Here is a 20,461-nt window from a genome sequence, read left to right as displayed (position 1 = left end):
ATAGTTAAGAATCTGTTTTTTATAGAGCTATCCTATGACAACAAATGTGCTACTAGGCATTTACCCCAAAGATACAAATATAATGATCCAAAAGGGCACCTGCACCTCAATGTTTATAGCAGCAATATCCACAATAGCAAAACTGTGGAAAGAGCTGAGATATCGATTGACAGATGAATGGATAAGGATGTTTTATATATATATAAAACATAGAGATAGATAGATAGATAGATAGATAGATAGATAGATAGATAATAGATACATAGATATAGATATATTACTCAGCCAACAGAAAGGATGAATACTTACCATTTACATTGATGCAAATGGAGTTAGAGTGTATTATGCTGAGTGAAATAAGTCAGTCAGAGAAAGACAATTATATGGCTTCAAAGACAATTATATGGCCTCTAAGTCTATTTACTAAGACTCTGTAAATAGTGCAGAGGATCTTGAGGAATGGAAGGAAAACTGAATGGTAAGCAACAGAGGGAAAGAAAAACCATGAAAGACTCTTAACTACAGGAAACAAACTGAGGGGTAGTGGAGGGGAAGTGAGTGGAGAAGATGGGGTAATTGAGTGATGGGTGTTAAGGAGGGCATGTGATGTGATGAGCATTGGGTCTTATACACAACTGATGAATTGTTGAACTCTACATCTGAGACAAATGATGTACTATATGTTGGCTAATTGAATTTAAATGTTTAAAAAAGAGTCTGGTTTTTTTTGTCTCTTTCTTTTTTAATTTGTTGGCTGTTTCATTTCTTAAATTCCACATATGAGTGAAATCATTTGGTATTTGTCTTTCTCTGACTGGCTTATTTTGCTTAGCATTATACTCTCTAAACCCATTTATGTTGTTGCAAATGGCAAGATTTCATTCTTTTTTGTGGCTAAATAATATTCCATTGTATATACATACCTGGACATTTATATTAGAAAATATTAAAATACTCTAAAAGGTGGAGAGAAGGCAGACTGCCTAGGAACCTTGGGACCTGAGGAAATATATGACAGCAAATTCTCTGAGTTTTAATTTTGTTTTATATACCTGAAATTATATTGTCTTATATACCTGAATTATATTATATTATTCTGGCAACCCAGGAATACCAAGGGGTATAGACAACAAAACAAAAACAAAAACCTGTTCTCTCCAGTCTAAGACCAGAAAAGTGCAGCACATGAAGACAGAAACAGGCTCAACCACACACCTGCCAGAAAAGACCAAATGGGGAGAATAGAATTGCACACTGTCTATTTCCTATTCTCTGCAGTATCAGTGAAGACAATGTGAGGAGCTTGTACTTCCACTCTCACTTGAAGGTAATAAAGGGCCCTTCCCCACCTTTCTTGGATTGTGTTAGAGAAGGCCAAGTGGAGAGTTAGGACTTTACCACCACACAATATTACCAACCATAGTGTCAGTGAAGTTCATGTGAGGAACAGTAATGAGGCATGATTGATTCCCAGCCATGGTGGTTATCAGTGGAAGCTTAGTAGGGAGCCAGATCTCTTACTCCTTCCTAGAAGTAAAGAGGATTCCCCTACCCACTACCAGGTGCCAATGGAAGGCAAGTGAAAATCTAGATTTCCATCCCCACCTGGCAGTAATGAGGCAGCACTCTGCCTCTTCTAGGGTGGTGTAAGAGGAGACACGTGAAAATAAAGGTTTAAATAAGATCTAGATTTTCATAACAATACTCAAATATTCAAATTCCAATAAGAAACTCACTTATCGGGCAGCCCGGGCGGCTCAGTGGTTTAGCACTGCCTGCAGCCCAAGGCGTGATCCTGGAGTCCCAGAATCGAGTCCCATGTCCGGCTCCCTGCATGGAGACTGCTTCTCCCTCTGCCTGTGTCTCTGCCTCTTTCTCTCTGTGTCTCTCATGAATGAATAAATAAAATCTTAAAAAAAAGGAAAGAAACTCACTTATACCCCAAGATATGACTTATCTTGTCAAGATATGACAAAATTAAAGATTATTAAAGAGTTCAACTTTAATGAGACAAGACAATCAATTAACACCAATACCAAGATGACACATGTTATAATTTTCTGACAAGGATTTTCAAGAAGCCATCATGAAACCACCACACCAAGCAATTACAAAATGCCTAAAATAAATGGGGGGTAGGGGGGTGGGGAGAAGAATGAAACCTAGCAAAAAAGAGAATATACAAAGAAAAAAGTAATGAAAAATTTTTAACTGAAAAATACAATAACAAAAATTTTAAAATGAAATGGATGACTACAATAGCTGAATGGAGGTGACAGAGAGAAGAATCAGAAAATATGCAAATAAAACTATAGAAAGTAATCAATCTGAACAATGGAGAGAAAATTGAAAAAAAAATTAATAGAGCCTCAAGGAACTGTGTAACTATAACAAAAGTTATATATATATAATACCTAGACCAGCCACTAAAAATGTTTTACAAAGAGATGCATTCAAAACTTTATAGATAAATCAAAATGGAATTTTAAAAATGTTCAAGTAATTCATAGGAATGGGGAAGCAGAACTCCAAAGAAGTGAAGAAAGAGAGCAAATAGGAAATAAAAAATAAAATATCACACTATATTTCTAATATATTGATTTGTATAATAAATTTAAATGGACTAAATATACCAACAGAAGACAGAAATTGGTAAACTAGGTTAAAAAACAAATGGCCCAACTATATGTCTATAAGAAACTCACATTAAATATAACAATAAGGTATGTTGAAAGTAAAAGTGAAAATAAATATACCATGCCAATATCAACAAAAATCAACAGGATTGGATATATTAACACTAGGTTTCAGAGCAAAAACAAAAGATACCAGTAATTGAGGAAGGAAGACATTATATCTTGATGAGAATCTATTCCCTGGAAAGATTAAGTGTGTATGCACCAAAAAACAGATCTTTGAAATATATTAAACGAAATTGATAGAAATAAAAGGAGAAATAAATAAATCCACAATTATAGCAGGAGACTTCAATATTTATCTCTCAATAATGGACAGAACAACTACACAGAGAATCAGCACAGATTTCGAAGAACTCAACAATGTCATCAACCAGTGGGGTTTATTGTCCAATTAAAGAACACTCCATCCAACAAAAACATGTGCCATCTTCTCAAGTGACCACAGAGCATATACATCAGAATATACTATAAAACAAACTTTATTACATTTATAACAATTGAAATCATACAGAGTATGTTCTCTCTCCACAATGGAATCACACTAGAAGTTGGTAACAGAAATAACACTAAAGTCTCCAAACACTGGGAAACCAAACAACATGTTTCTGAATAGTTCATGAGCAAAAGAAGTCTCAAAGGAAATTAATAAATATATTGAATGGAACAAAACTAAAAACACAAAATGCCAAACTTTCTGGGATGCATTGAAAGCAGTGCTGAGAAAAAAAATTTATAGCATGAAATACTGGCATTAAGAAAAAGGAAATGTTTAAAATTATTAATCTAAACTATCACTATACACCACACACACCAAAAAAGAAAGAAAAACTATAAAAAGGAGAGTAAAATAAACTCTAATCAAGGAGAAAGAAATAATGATCAGAGCAAACATCAATAAAACTGAAAACAGGATATAGTTGAGAAGAATCTATGAGAAAAACTGGTGATTTGAAAAGAGTGATAAAATTGACAAACTTAATAAGACTGACAAAGAAAGAAAGAAGACACAAATTATCAACATCAGCAATGTCACAGGGGATATCATTATAGACCTTGTATTATAAATACAACTCCTTTGAATATAATTATTTCAAAATAGTAAATGAAGGAGAAATAAAGACATTCACAGATAAAGCAGAGATAATTCATCATAAGCAGTCCTGTCCTATAAGACATACTAAAGGCAGTCCTTCAGGTTTAAAAGAAAGGACCCTAGAGGGGCTTCTGGGTGGCTCAGTTGGTTAAGTATTTGCCTTTGGCTCAGATCATGATCTCGGGGTCCTGGGATCAAGCCCCACATCTGTTTCTCCATCTCTCTCTGTCTGCTACTATTCCTCTTGCTTATGCTCTCTCTCTCTCTGTTAAATAAATAAATCAAATCTTTTTTTTTTTTTTAAAAAAAAGGACACTAGAGAGCAACTCAAATCTACACAAGAAACAAAGTCCAGAGTCCTAAGATTGAGCCTCATGTTGTGCTTCCTGCTCACTGGGGAGTCTGCTTCTCCCTTTCCCTCTGCCTCTCCTCCCTGTTCCTGTTCTCTCTTTCTCTCAAATAAATAAATACAATCTTTTTTAAAAAGAATATAATTTCATTCATAAAAGAATTAAAAAGAATACTATGTTTAAGGATAAATTTAATAAAAGAAATGCAAGTCTTGTACACTGAAAGTTACAAAACATTGCTGAGAGACTTTTAAAACATCTTTGTGTATGGTGCAAGAGAGTGGTCTAGTTTCATTCTTCTGCATGTGGATGTCCAATTTTCCCAGCACCATTTATTGAAGGGACTGTCTTTTTTCCAGTGGATAGTCTTTCCTGCTTTGCCAAATATTAGTTGACCATAAAGTTGAGGGTCCACTTTGGATTCTCTATTCTGTTCCATTGATCTATGTGTCTGTTTTTGTGCCAGTACCACACTGTCTTGATGACCACAGCTTTGTAGTACGACCTGAAATCTGGCATTGTGATGCCCCCAACTATGGTTTTCTTTTTTAATATTCCCTTGGCTATTCAGGGTCTTTTCTGATTCCACACAAATCTTAAAATAATTTGTTCCAACTCTCTGAAGAAAGTCCATGGTATTTGATAGGTATTGCATTAAACATGTAAATTGCCCTGGGTAACATTGACATTTTCACAATATTAATTCTTCCAATCCATGAGCATGGAATATTTTTCCATCTCTTTGTGTCTTCCTCAATTTCTTTCAGAAGTGTTCTATAGTTTTTAGGGTATAGATCTTTTACCTCTTTGGTTAGGTTGATTCCTAGGTATCTTATGCTTTTGGGTCCAATTGTAAATGGGATTGACTCCTTAATTTCTCTTTCCTCAGTGTCATTGTTAGTGTATAGAAATGCCACTGACTTCTGGGCATAGATTTTGTATCCTACCACACTGCCAAATTGCTGTATGAGTTCTAGCAATTTTGGGGTGGAGTCTTTTGGGTTTTCTATGTAGAGTATCATGTCATCAGCGAAGAGGGAGAGTTTGACTTCTTCTTTGCCAATTTGAATGCCTTTAATGTCCTTTTGTTGTGGAATTGCTGAGCCTAGGACTTCTAGTACTATGTTGAATAGCAGTGGTGAGAGTGGACATCCCTGTCTTGTTCCTGATTTTAGGGGAAAGGCTCCCAGTGTTTCCCCATTGAGAATGATATTTGCTGTGGGCTTTTCGTAGATGGCTTTTACGATGTTGAGGAATGTTCCCTCTATCCCTGCACTCTGAAGAGTTTTGATCAGGAACTGATGCTGTATTTTGTCAAATGCTTTCTCTGCATCTATTGAGAGGATCATATGGTTCTTGCTTTTTCTCTTGCTGATATGATGAATCACATTGATTGTTTTACGAGTGTTGAACCAGCCTTGCATCCCAGGGATAAATCTTACTTGGTCATGGTGAATAATCTTCTTAATGTGTTGTTGGATCCTATTGGCTAGTATCTTGTTGAGAATTTTTGCATCCATGTTCATCAGGGATATTGATCTAAAAAATTGTGTGGAGGTTCCTCAAAGAGTTAAAAATAGATTTGCCCTATGACCCAGCAATTGCACTGCTGGGGATTTACCCCAAAGATACAGATGCAGTGAAACGCCGGGACACCTGCACCCCGATGTTTATAGCAGCAATGTCCACAATAGCCAAACTGTGGAAGGTGCCTCGGTGTCCATCAAAAGATGAATGAATATAGAAGATGTGGTCTATGTATAAATGGAATATTACTCAGCCATTAGAAATGAACAAATACCCACCATTTGCTTCAACGTGGATGGAACTGGAGGGTATTATGCTGAGTGAAATAAGTCAATCGGAGAAGGACAAACATTATATGGTCTCATTCATTTGGGGAATATTAAAAATAGTGAAAGGGAATAAAAGGGAAAGGTGAAAAAATAAGTGGGAAATATCAGAAAGGGAGACAGAACGAAACTCCTAACTCTCTGAAACAAACTAGGGGTGGTGGAAGGGGAGGTGGGCGGGGGGTGGGGGTGACGGGCACTAGGGTGGGCACTTGAGGGGATGAGCACTGGGTGTTACTCTATATGTTGACAAATTGAACACCAATAAAAAATAAATTTATAAAAAAAATTAAAAAAATAAAACATCTAAATAAATCGAGAAATATTCAATGTTCCTGGATTGAAAGATACACTAGTAAGATGACAATTCTTTCCAAATTGATCTATAGATTTTATTCGATCCCTCTCAAAATTCCAGCACATTTTCTTCAGAAATTGACAAGTAGTTACTAAAAGTTACATGAAAATAAATAAATAAATAAATAAAGTTACATAGACACACCATGCCTGGGTGGCTCAGTGATTGAGAGTCTGCCTTCAGCTCAAGGCATGATCCTGGAGTCTTGAGATTGAGTCCCATATCTGGATCCCCACAGGGAACCTGCTTCTGCCTCTGCCTAGGTCTCTGTCTCTCATGAATAAATAAATAAATATATATTTTTTAAAAAGTTACATAAACATGCAAAAGACTCAGAATAGCTAAAACTACTTTGAAAAGAACAAAGTTGAGGAGTTATTTATGTATAGGAAGACTCAATATTGTTAAAATGTTAATTATTCCCAAATTTTCTTAGAGATGATACACAATCTCAATCAAAAAAATAAGTTTTCTTAAGTGGACATTGATGATTTAATTCTGAAATTTATATGGACATTTAAAATACCTGCAATAGCCAAAACAATTTATGTATTCTACATTAAAGTTATCTCCATATACTGATAAATAAATAAAAAAGATGTGATGTTATACACACACACAGGAATATTACTCAGCCATCAAAAAGAAAGAAATCTTGCCATTTGCAACAATGTGGATGGAGCTAGAATGTATTAATGCTAAGTAAACTAAGTCAGATAAAGATTAATACCATATGATTTCACTCATGTGGAATTTAAGAAACAAAACAAATAAACATATGGGAGGGGAGGGGAAAAAAGAGAGAGGGAAACAAACCATAAGAGGCTCTTAAAGACAAAGAACAAACAAGGGGTTGCCTGGGTGGCCCAGTCAATTGAGTGCCTGCCTTTGACTCTGGTTATGATCCCAGAGTCCTGGGATCAAGTCCCACATAGGGCTCCTTGCTCAGCAGGGAGTCTATTTCTTCCCCTGCCCTTCCCTTCTGCTTGTGATCTCTCTCTCCCTCACTCTCCCTCAAATAAATTTTATTTAAAAAATAAAGTTAAGAAAAGAATAAAAAGGAACAAACAGGGTTGACGGAAGGAGGGGGTGAGGAGATGGGCAGATGGGTGATGGGTATTAAGGAAGGCACATGTTATGATGAGCACGGGTGCTGTATGTAAGTGTTGAGTCACTGAATTCTATTCCTGAAACCAATATGTCACCATATATTAACTATTAAATAAAAATTGGAAAAAGAATAGACATTATCCTGTAATGGTCCATAGACTTAGCTCCTTTAGAAAACAGTTGGCATCTTCTTAAAGAGTTATACATACATCTACCATATTACCAAGTAAACACATTCGTATATATTTACCCAAGAGAAACAAAAACATATATCCACTCAAAGACTAATACATGAATATTTATAACATTCTTTGTAAAAGCCCCAAACTGAAAATAACTTAGATGTTTATCAGAAGGTGAATGATTAGACAAATTGTGTTATATCCATACAATAGAATATTAATATGAAAAAGAAAAAATGAAGAGAAAGAAAAGAACAAAAAAGTACAAACTAGTGATATATATAACATGGGTGAATCTCAAAATGTGCTGAGTATAAGAGGCTGGACTCTTTAAAAAATTTTTTAAATTTAAATTCAATTTAATTAACATATAGTGTATTATTAGTTTCAGAGGTAGAACTTAGAGATTCATCGGTTGCATATAACACCCAGTGCTCATTCCATCATGTGCCCTCCTTAATGCCCATCACCCAGTACCCCATCACTCCTACCTCTCCTCCAGTAACCCTCAGTTTATTTTCTATAGTTAACAAGCTCTTATGATTTGTCTCCCTCTCTGTTTCCATCTTATTTTATTTTCCCTTCCCTCGTCTATGTTCATCAGTTTTGTTTCTTAAATTCTGCATATGAGTGAAATCACATATTTGTCTTTCTCTGACTGATATTTCATTTAGCAAAATACCCTCTAGTTCCATTCATGTTGTTGCAATGAGAAGATTTCATTTTTTTTAATGGCTGGTAATATCTCATTGTGTGTGTGTGTCTGTGTGTGTGTGTGTGTATTGAAAAATGATGTTCCAGAAAGATTACTCTTTTCTCTTATTTTTACTGCCATCGTCAACCTATTATGGGACATTTTTATATATTGAATGTGGGTTCTTTTTGACTTGCTTTTTTCCCCCCAATTGAACTGCATCCTTTTTTTTTTTTGAAGAGAGAATTAAAAAATATTAAATCCTGCATATATCTGCTGTCATCTTAGTTGGACCAACTTCCCATTTATTTATCTTAAAACTATTCAGTTCCATCTTAATTCCATCCAAAGAAGATACAGTCTGAAGATAGAGGTGTACTCTCTACAATGCAATTTACTGTACAGTTAGCAAAGTGTTAAATGGAGAAGATATTTGTTTTCATTAAACATTTTGAGATTTAGATAAACTATATTTTAGCTGAATGTCTAAAGTGATTATCTTTTTCCTTTCCCCAAGTTAGTCTTACATCTTTTTTGGGTTTGAATGAAGGTTTTACATAAGAAATTATTAAAAACAAGGGGGTGGGTGGGTAATAAATGTATATAACATTAAATAATGTAACATAGGTGTAGATTCTCAAATGCATTTGGATGTACAGATTGACTACGGAGGACTATTTTCTGATGATGATTGGTGTAGAAATGTGTGAATTTGGGTGGCTTTTTACATCTTGCCTACCACTGCATGAAACATTGGGATTTCTTCAAAATGTGTGTGTCATACTTCCTTTGGGAGGGGGGACTGTTTTCTTCTGTTTAATTTCTGAGGCTCCTACAGGAGCTAAATTTGTAATTTAGAAACATTTAATTTTGTTAATCCTGTCTGGGGCGCTTAAGTAACATCTAAAGCATTGCCGCTAGATAGTTAAAATAAACTTTCCTGACCAAAAAAAAAAAAAAAAAAAGACTAAATCTATCTATCTATCTATCTATCTATCTATCTATCTATAGCCACATCACATAAGCCAGATTTTTTAAAAGAGTACTGTGTAATTACATTTATATCAAATTATTAAAAAATGAAAAGACTATATAGTGGGAAAAGCAGATCAATGTTTGCCTAGGGATTTGGGGGAGTGATAGGAACAAAAGGAATCCCTTTAAGGGTGATGAAAATATCATTCATCTTGTAGTGATGGTTTCACTGGTGTATACATATATCAAAATCATCATCAATGTACACCTTTTAAATTTAAATTTTAATTATTTGTTTTAGGGTGGAAGAGGTACAGGGAGAAGGGACAGCGAATCCTAAACAGACTCTGACCAAACACAGAGCCCAAGTGGGGCTGTATCCCACAACCCTGGGATCACTACCTGAGCCAAAACCAAGAGTTGGACTCTTAACCAACTGTGCCACTCAGGCATCCCAAATTGTACACTTTAACTGTGTGTAGATTATTGTATATGAATTATACCTCAGTAGATCTATTAAAATTTTTTTTATTTATTTATGATAGTCACAGAGAGAGAGAGAGAGAGAGAGGCAGAGACACAGGCAGAGGGAGAAGCAGGCTCCATGCACCGGGAGCCCGACGTGGGGTTCGATCCCGGGTCTCCAGGATCGCGCCCTGGGCCAAAGGCAGGCGCCAAACCGCTGCGCCACCCAGGGATCCCTCAGTAGATCTATTAAATCAAGATCTTCCCTTATATTTTAAAGCCACCTTGAAAGTGCTAGTGTAGAGGTAATGGAAATGTGTTCATTCAGAAATGGTGAATACTCTACATACCTGAGCTCTGTGCCAGTTGCAGTTCACCATTCATATAATAAAACATATGAATTAGAAAACATTTTGCCATGAGCACTTTATTGTCATGACAGAGAATGATCTGACTAGAAGAATCACTGGAGGAAAGTAAACAATTTACACAAAGTAATACAAGATTATGTGTAGGTGCAGCACCCACGCAAACTGTACTGGCATTTTAACTATTGGCATTTTGACATTGGCAAGAGATGAGTAAAGGAGTGCTGTATTCGTCTTGTTCTGTTTTTTAAAAATATTTTTATGTATTTATGAGAGAGAGAGAGAGAGAGAGAGAGAGCAGGGAAGAAGCAGACTTCCCACTGAGCTGCATATAGGGCTCTGTTCCAGGACCCAGAGATCTCATGACTAGATTGAAGGCAAACAGTTAACCATCTGAGCCTCCAAGGCATCCCTTGGGTGGAGAGGTTTTGATTGAGGATATACCAAGGACTTGTGCTTGAGCTGATCTCATTTTACATCTTTAAATTTTCTATAGCATAATAGATGGTGCACAATTAAGTCTCTAAGTCTGAGAATGGTGTGGAACTTTATTAGGGAGCAAAGAATCAGGTATTGAGATAGATTCCAGAAACATCTCATATGTTCTTGCCACTGTGTAGGTGAATTAGTAGTATATTATTCTTTATATTTGGTATAGCCCAATAAAAATTTCTGGAAGATATTAGAAGCTATTCTCTAAAGACTCATTTTTTAATTTATACATTTATTTTTTATTGGTGTTCAATTTGCCAACATATAGAATAACACCCAGTGCTCATCCCATCAAGTGCCCCCCTCAATGCCTGTCAGCCAGTCACCCCCACCTCCAGCCCACCTCCCCTTCCACCACCCCTAGTTCGTTTCCCAGAGTTAGGAGTCTCTCATGTTCTGTCTCCCTTTCTGATATTTCCCACTCATTTTTCTCCTTTCCCCTTTATTCCCTTTCAAATGGCTGAGTAATATTCCATTGTATACATAAACCACATCTTCTTTATCCATTCATCTTTCTTTTTTTTAATAAATTAATTTTTATTGGTGTTCAATTTACCAACATACAGAATAACACCCAGTGCTCATCCCGTCAAGTGTCCCCCTCCGTGCCCGTCACCCATTCACCCCCACCCCCTGCCCTCCTCCCCTTCCACCACCCCTAGTTCATTTCCCAGAGTTAGAAGTCTTTATGTTCTGTCTCCCTTTCTGATATCTCCCACACATTTCTTCTCCCTTCCCTTATATTCCCCTTCACTATTATTCATATTCCCCAAATGAATGAGAACATACACTGTCCTTCTCCGATTGACTTACTTCACTCAGCATAATACCCTCCAGTTCCATCCACGTTGAAGCAAATGGTGGGTGTTTGTCGTTTCTAATGGCTGAGTAATATTCCATTGTATACATAAACCACATCTTCTTTATCCATTCATCTTTCGATGGGCACCGAGGCTCCTTCCACAGTTTGGCTATTGTGGACATGGCTGCTAGAAACATCGGGGTGCAGGTGTCCCGGCGTTTCATTGCATCTGAATCTTTGGGGTAAATCCCTAACAGTGCAATTGCTGGGTCGTAGGGCAGGTCTATTTTTAATTCTTTGAGGAACCTCCACACAGTTTTCCAGAGTGGCTGCACCAGTTCACATTCCCACCAACAGTGTAAGAGGGTTCCCTTTTCTCCGCATCCTCTCCAACATTTATTGTTTCCTGCCTTGTTAATTTTCCCCATTTTCACTGGTGTGAGGTGGTATCTCATTGTGGTTTTGATTTGTATTTCCCTGATGGCAAGTGATGCGGAGCATTTTCTCATGTGCTTGTTGGCCATGTCTATGTCTTCCTCTGTGAGATTTCTCTTCATGTCTTTTGCCCATTTCATGATTGGATTGTTTGTTTCTTTGCTGTTGAGTTTAATAAGTTCTTTATAGATTTTGGAAACTAGCCCTTTATCTGATATGTTATTTGCAAATATCTTCTCCCATTCTGTAGGTTGTCTTTGAGTTTTGTTGACTGTATCCTTTGCTGTGCAAAAGCTTCTTATCTTGATGAAGTCCCAATAGTTCATTTTTGCTTTTGTTTCTTTTGCTTTCGTGGATGTATCTTGCAAGAAGTTACTGTGGCCAAGTTCAAAAAGGGTGTTGCCTGTGTTCTCCTCTAGGATTTTGATGGAGTCTTGTCTCACATTTAAATCTTTCATCCATTTTGAGTTTATCTTTGTGTATGGTGCAAGAGAGTGGTCTAGTTTCATTCTTCTACATGTGGATGACCAATTTTCCCAGCACCATTTATTGAAGAGACTGTCTTTCTTCCAGTGGATCGTCTTTCCTCCTTTGTCGAATATTCGTTGACCATAAAGTTCAGGGTCCATTTCTGGGTTCTCTATTCTGTTCCATTGGTCTGTGTGTCTGTTTTTGTGCCAGTACCACACTGTCTTGATGACCACAGCTTTGTAGTACAACCTGAAATCTGGCATTGTGATGCCTCCAGATATGGTTTTCCTTTTTAAAATTCCCCTGGCTATTCGGGGTCTTTTCTGATTCCACACAAATCTTAAAATAATTTGTTCTAAGTCTCTGAAGAAAGTCCATGGTATTTTGATAGGGATTGCATTGAACGTGTAAATTGCCCTGGGTAACATTGACATTTTCACAATATTAATTCTCCCAATCCATGAGCATGGAATATTTTTCCATCTCTGTGTCTTCCTCAATTTCTTTCAGAAGTGTTCTATAGTTTTTAGGGTATAGATCCTTTACCTGTTTGGTTAGGTTTATTCCTAGGTATCTTATGCTTTTGGGTGCAATTGTAAATGGGATTGACTCCTTAATTTCTCTTTCTTCAGTCTCATTGTTAGTGTATAGGAATGCCATTGATTTCTGGGCATTGATTTTGTATCCTGCCACGCTACCAAATTGCTGTATGAGTTCTAGCAATCTTGGGGTGGAGGCTTTTGGGTTTTCTATGTAGAGTATCATGTCATCGGCGAAGAGGGAGAGTTTGACTTCTTCTTTGCCAATTTGAATGCCTTTAATGTCTTTTTGTTGTCTGACTGCTGAGGCTAGGACTTCCAATACTATGTTGAATAGCAGTGGTGAGAGTGGACATCCCTGTCTGGTTCCTGATCTTAGGGGAAAGGCTCCCAGTGCTTCCCCATTGAGAATGATATTTGCTGTGGGCTTTTCGTAGATGGCTTTTAAGATATCGAGGAAAGTTCCCTCTATCCCTACACTCTGAAGAGTTTTGATCAGGAATGGATGCTGTATTTTGTCAAATGCTTTCTCTGCATCTAATGAGAGGATCATATGGTTCTTGGTTTTTCTCTTGCTGATATGATGAATCACATTGATTGTTTTACGAGTGTTGAACCAGCCTTGTGTCCCGGGGATAAATCCTACTTGGTCATGGTGAATAATTTTCTTAATGTGTTGTTGGATCCTATTGGCTAGTATCTTGTTGAGAATTTTTGCATCCATGTTCATCAGGGATATTGGTCTGTAATTCTCCTTTTTGGTGGGGTCTTTGTCTGGTTTTGGAATTAAGGTGATGCTGGCCTCATAGAATGGATTTGGAAGTATTCCATCTCTTTCTATCTTTCCAAACAGCTTTAGTAGAATAGGTATGATTTCTTCTTTAACCGTTTGATAGAATTCCCCTGGGAAGCCATCTGGCCCTGGACTCTTGTGTCTTGGGAGGTTTTTGATGACTGCTTCAATTTCCTCCCTGGTTATTGGCCTGTTCAGGTTTTCTATTTCTTCCTGCTCCAGTTTTGGTAGTTTGTGGCTTTCCAGGAATGCGTCCATTTCTTCTAAATTGCCTAATTTATTGGCGTAGAGCTGTTCATAATATGTTTTTAAAATCGTTTGTATTTCCTTGGTGTTGGTAGTGATCTCTCCTTTCTCATTCATGATTTTATTAATTTGAGTCTTCTCTCTCTTCTTTTTAATAAGGTTGGCTAATGGTTTATCTATCTTATTAATTCTTTCAAAGAACTAACTCCTGGTTCTATTGATCTGTTCCACAGTTCTTCTGGTCTCAATTTCGTTGATTTCTGCTCGAATTTTAATTAACTCTTTTCTTCTGCTGGGCGTCGGGTCGATTTGCTGCTTCTTCTCTAGCTCCTTTATGTGTAAGGTTAGCTTTTGTATTTGAGTTCTTTCCAGTTTTTGAATGGATGCTTGTATTGCGATGTATTTCCCCCTCAGGACTGCTTTTGCTGCATCCCAAAGATTTTGAACGGTTGTATCTTCATTTTCATTAGTTTCCATGAATCTTTTTAATTCTTCCTTAATTTCCTGGTTGACCCTTTTATCTTTTAGCAGGATGGTCCTTAACCTCCACGTGTTTGAGGTCCTTCCAAACTTCTTCTTGTGATTGAGTTCTAATTTCAAGGCGTTATGGTCTGAGAATATGCAGGGGACGATCCCAATCTTTTGGTATCGGTTCAGACCCGATTTGTGACCCAGTATGTGGTCTATTCTGGAAAAAGTTCCATGTGCACTTGAGAAGAATGTGTATTCAGTTGAGTTTGGATGTAAAGTTCTGTTCCATTCATCTTTCGATGGACACCGAGACTCCTTCCACAGTTTGGCTATTGTGGATATTGTTGCTATAAACATCGGGGTGCAGGTGTCCCAGCGTTTCATTGCATCTGTATCTTTGGGGTAAATCCCCAGCAGTGCAATTGCTGGGTTGTAGGGCAGATCTATTTTTAGCTTAAAGACTCATTCTGATACTGATTTAATTTTTTTGTGTTTTAAAAGATTTTATTTTTTTATTATTTATTCATGAGAGGGAGACAGAGACAGAGAGACAGAGACAGTAACAGAGAGAGAGAGAGAAGCAGGCCTCATGCAGGGAGCCCAATGCGGGACTCAATCTCGGGATTCCAGGATCACGCCCTGGGTGGATGGCAGGCGCTAAACCGCTGAGCCAGATAGGGGTCCCCCTGATTTAATTTTTTAAATAAAATATTAGTGGTCAACAAAGAGAGAACTAGAAGTGAAATATAGTACTCTCAAAAACAATAGCCCCTGAAACAGTGTGTGACTTTCTGATAGCTGATCCTCAATATTGAGAAAATGGGATAAGTGAAGGACAAGAAAAATTAGCAGAGGGATGAGGAGGCAAACTGGAAAGATTGAAAAGATTAAAGAAGAAAAAAGATATGACTAAAAACTATCAAATCATGAAGGATATGAATAAGTAGCATAGAATCATTTAACAGGCTTGCAGAAATCCTGTAAAGAAGACAGACTAAACATTGACTCTAATTTACGTATCAGAACACTAGAGTTTAGAGAAGTTAAAAGGACAGTCATACAACCATCAAGTACAACCATATCTTTATTCGTGTGTGCTTTCTACTACTACTCAATTTCTGTGACTTAGTGCAGCAAATGATAAACTTATTATTCTAACAAAGTAACACTTAAAGGAAGTGTATGTAAACAGAATGAAAAAGGGTGACATAAATTGATGAAAAGTTGTAACTTAAATCCTTGCAAGAACCAGGATATGCTAACTGAATAAGGTAAAAATAAATGGAACAAAAGGGAAATCTAGTATGGTAGGACCCCTGGGTTGAGTACCAAGGAGTAAAGGCAAAGTGCCATCAAGGTAGAAGAGGTGCAAAGAAGGAAAATTTTATATAAAACAGATTATTAATATGTAAAAAGTATAGTAAATCCCTTAGGAAGTTACACACCAATTGCCACAGCACTTATAATCAGTCTGGATTTTCTCTTTTCAGAAGTTTTCAGACTATAATCTTTTCTTTGAAATATTAGGAAAATCATCTTTGTGGATGATTCAAAATGGGAATCATTTTGATTGACTGGGAATGTTTTGGGAAACATTCCAAAACTATTTCAAACAAGTTGTTCTTGTAACAAATCCAGTAAATCACATGACCAATAAAGTTGGGTAATGCTATCTGAATGTATATGGTTATGAGACTTATGTTCTTATGTGGCTAAAAAGTTGACTTGAAAGGAAATAGGGCCAAAGCCAGGCTTCTCTGTAAGACTTGATTGGAATTTTGGTCCCACTCCTTCACATCATCTCCCTCCCACAGCGACCCAGTGCTGGGTGGATTTTCTGAGAGACAGCGGGTGTTTCATGATTCCCTTCGTTGGAGTGAATAATTGAAAGTGAAGAGGGATATGTTAGTGCTTCTTTGAAGGATGTAATTAGGTAATATCATGCAAGAAGGAAACTGTCATAAAGCTAATAAAATGCAAATGAGAAGGAACTGCAGCACTGCTCATCTGCATCATCTCATTTGCAGAATTTAAGATGAAACAATAGAGATGAACCAAGAAGTTACATATATTCATCAGAATTGCTGGAGAGTCCTGACCTCTGGCCATCAATCAGAGGGGAACAACCATTACTGGAAGTTGTTTTTACTGTACTTGGATCTGAAATAGAAAGAGGGATAAAAAGTGGTATGCTGAATGAATTCGAGGTAATTCTGTTATTATATCAGTAGTTCTAAAACTTTTCTAACTCATGAGCTGTTTGGGAACATTGACCTATTTATACCTGAATTCTCTTACCAACAAAGAAGTCAAGAAAATACTTCTACTGCCCCTTCTGAAGGAGGTGAATTTATCTTAATTCTGGGAGGTGAATTTATCTCAAAGTCCTTGATGATCTTTATTAGTAATAATTTATTCAACCTTTGAAGTGCATTTATAGTTCCTGTCAGACATACCTCATGGGCATTTGTTTTATTAGTTTCAAAAGTTGCCATTGCCCTGTCCTGGAACTTTGAGGTAACAAGTAGGCAAATCTCTGTTCACCTAATTCACGTTACTTATTATTATGTAGATTTAATTACTCCCAAGTCATTAAATTTCTCATTTTCAGACTGAAAGTCCAAATCTAACCTTAAACAAAAGACTCTTTTTATTTCCAAAACCTCCACTTATTTTGGACTCTTCTTCTCCAGGCCTCTTCGAGTTATGACAAACTTGTTTCTGAGGCAGAGCAGCAAGAAGTACATAAGTCTTTTCAAGCAGAACTATACCAAAGCTTTGTTTCCATAATTTTAATGTTTTGGGTTTTTTTTTTTTTCATTTTTTGGCCTTTTTGGCTAATGTAGAATATTGGGCCCATATTCTAGGGTCAATCTGTAATTACTCTTAGTCTTTTTCTTGAGTGCAATCTGATAATGGAGAGTCTTATTTTTTATAGGTGTGTTTTAGATTATTTATTTCTAAGTTCATTGTTTTTCTCTCACACTTATTATAATATCTCTTAAGGTTCTGCTTACTGACACAGACTCCTGAGATTATTCTGCAGTCTGTCTCACCTGGGGTTGGTTCTCCACTATCTAGACAGATTTGTGTGTCTTGGAATCTGAGACTTTGCTGTGTACTCCTCCCTCACTGTCATTTGCAAACTTATTCCACAGTCTCTGTCCTAGTATGGACTCCTGAGTGATCCTGTGCCTTACTATTCTTCATCCAGTGATGTGCCTATCTTTATTCTTTATTTATGGAGCTGGTATCCAGATGATTAAACAAAAACAAAAAACAATCCACCATCACTAACCTATTATGGTTCACTTCAAATCATCTTTGAGTATTTAAATGAGTATCCAAAGATACTGGTTTCAGAAAGCAAGGTTGGTGGGTATGTGTAGTTACTAATAATCTCTAAAATCTAATATGACCAAATCTGTGGCTCAAGAAGCTCTAGAAGAAGGATGCCTGGCTAGCTCAGTCAGCAGAGCATGCAACTCTTGATCTCAGGGTCATGAGTTTGAGTCCCACATTGGGTATAGAGATTACCTAAATAAATAAAATTTTAAAAATTCATTAAAAAAAATAAAGCTCTCAAAGAGTAACAAAAGGGCTCCAATGGAATGTGTCAATTACCTATCCTGTATCTAGGTCGAAAACTCAGGAAGGGATCCCTGGGTGGCGCAGCGGTTTGGTGCCTGCCTTTGGCCCAGGGCGCGATCCTGGAGACTCGGGCTCGAATCTCACGTCGGGCTCCCGGTGCATGGAGCCTGCTTCTCCCTCTGCCTGTGTCTCTGCCTCTCTCTCTCTCTCTCTCTCTGTGACTATCATAAATAAATAAAAAGAAAAAAAAAAAAAGGAAAAAAAAAAAACCCAGGAAAAGGGCAGCCCGGATGGCTCAGCGGTTTGGCTCCGCCTTCAGCCCAAGGCATGATCCTGGAGACCAAAGGTCGAGTCCCATGTCGGGCTCCCTGCATGGAGCCTGCTTCTCCCTCTGTCTGTGTCTCTTCCTCTATGTCTCTCATGCATAAATAAATAAAATCTTAAAAAAAGAAAAAAAAAAAAAGAAAGAAAGCCCAGGAAGATATAAAAACAAGTCCACTGGGTTTTATTTCTTTTATTTATCTATTTGTTTATTTGAAGATTCCAGGAACTATGTTGTCATGGTTAAATAGTTTATTTTTGTTTTAGTCTTGAATCAACTAATTTTGTTCAACTTTCCTGTATGGATTCATCAATTGGTCCCCATTGGAGTCTTTCTTATAAGTGAGGATTACATATATAATTCTCTGACCTCATGGTCCAAGAATAGGGTCTGATCTCTCATTTTTATCCTTGAAGTCCTATAAAACTTACAGATGCACAGTTGGATGCCATTCAGTCCTGGAAAGGTATCTTCATGTGCTTTGCCAGTCTGACTAAAGATAAGACTAAGCTAAATGTATTTAGAACGCCTTTAGATATGTATACCTCTGTGTAGCTTAACCTACTCCTTTCTTCATTACTTATTTCCTACCCTCCAGATGAAAGAGAGCATTTTAGAGTTCTGTGGGTTTTATTTTTTTTTTGATTTTTATTTATTTATGATAGTCACACACACAGGGGGAGAGAGAGAGAGAGAGAGAGAGGCAGAGACACAGGCTGAGGGAGAAGCAGGCTCCATGCACCGGGAGCCCGTCGTGGGATTCGATCCCAGGTCTCCAGGATCACGCCCTGGGCCAGAGGCAGGCGCCAAACCGCTGCGCCACCCAGGGATCCCTGTTCTGTGGGTTTTAGAAGGCTAAAAGGAGTAATTTTTGTTTGTCTGCTTTCAGAACTTAGTCATGTATTGAGCATCTACCTTGCTGGGCATAGAAATAATTACATTTTCTCCTGAGGAGAAAGCATGATGATAGAATTAATATCAATGGAGAAAAGGATGCACAGAATTGGGAAAAGTGGTGAGTGGAGGTGATAGTGACCTGGGAAGGAGAGGGGCAATCTAGAGGACAATGTAGGCAATTGTCACATTCTGTTAGAGCCTTTCTGTTACTCTCTTAGAGCTTTTCAAGTCATAGGTTTTGGTCATATTAGGTTTTAGAGATTATTAGTAACTACCCTTACCCAATGACCTTATTCTCCTGAAACCAGAAATGCCGTGTTTCTCACTTCATATTTTCATCAACTTTTCTGTGATGCAGAAGAAACTGGCAAATTCAGAGTGCTTTCTAGAACATCAGACTTGTTTCAGCTCTTTAATGAGCAGACTATTCTCTGAGGCTGACACTGGGAACAACTACATGTAAATTTGACAAATCAAGACATAGCAAGTGCCCTTTTCAAGTGCTCAATACACTTATCTAAGCTTTCAGAATTCAGTAATTAATCTGAAAAGCTAAATGACATGGCACTTCACTTATAAGCATCATAGATTAATTGGAAAAGTTAGTTACCCCTATTTGTTCGTGATGCAAATGGTAATAGTTATTAATTATGGTATACCCACCATATACCATGCCTTATTCTGAGTATCTCATATACATTATATCATTTAATGCTAACAACAATATATGATATAATAATATACTATTATACCCAATATATGGGTGAGGAAGCTGAGGATCAAATAATTTTTTTTAAGATTTTATTTACTTATTCATGAGAGGCAGAGACATAGGCAGAGGGAGAAGCAGGCTCTACACAGGGAGCCTGATGTGTGACTTGATCCCAGGACCCCAGGATCATGACCTGAGCCAAAGGCAGACTCTCAATTACTACGCCACACAGGTACCCCAGAATCAAAGAATTTAAAGAACTTCTAAGATCACACACCTAGTGAATGGTTGGAGCTTTCATTCAAACTCAGCTGTACCTGTCTTCTAGGCCTAAGGTCTTGGTTAAATTGTGTCAAGCTTTAAAAGAAAGATAAACTGTTTAGATGTGGAAGAGAGTATGATCGGTACAGAAAACTTGAATCAGGTTATGGAAAAAGTCAAAAGCTGGTGACTTGGGAAGAAAGTAATTATCTCTTGTCTGACTTTCCCTAAGTTATCACTAGATCTAGAGCTGGTCTGATCTTGCCTTTTATAAAAACTGTT

The sequence above is a fragment of the Nyctereutes procyonoides genome, unplaced genomic scaffold, assembly GCF_905146905.1.
Source record: "Nyctereutes procyonoides isolate TBG_1078 unplaced genomic scaffold, NYPRO_anot_genome, whole genome shotgun sequence".
Classification (NCBI taxonomy): Eukaryota; Metazoa; Chordata; class Mammalia; order Carnivora; family Canidae; genus Nyctereutes; species Nyctereutes procyonoides.
The sequence above is the reverse complement of the archived record's forward strand: the minus strand, read 5'-3'. Positions refer to the sequence as shown.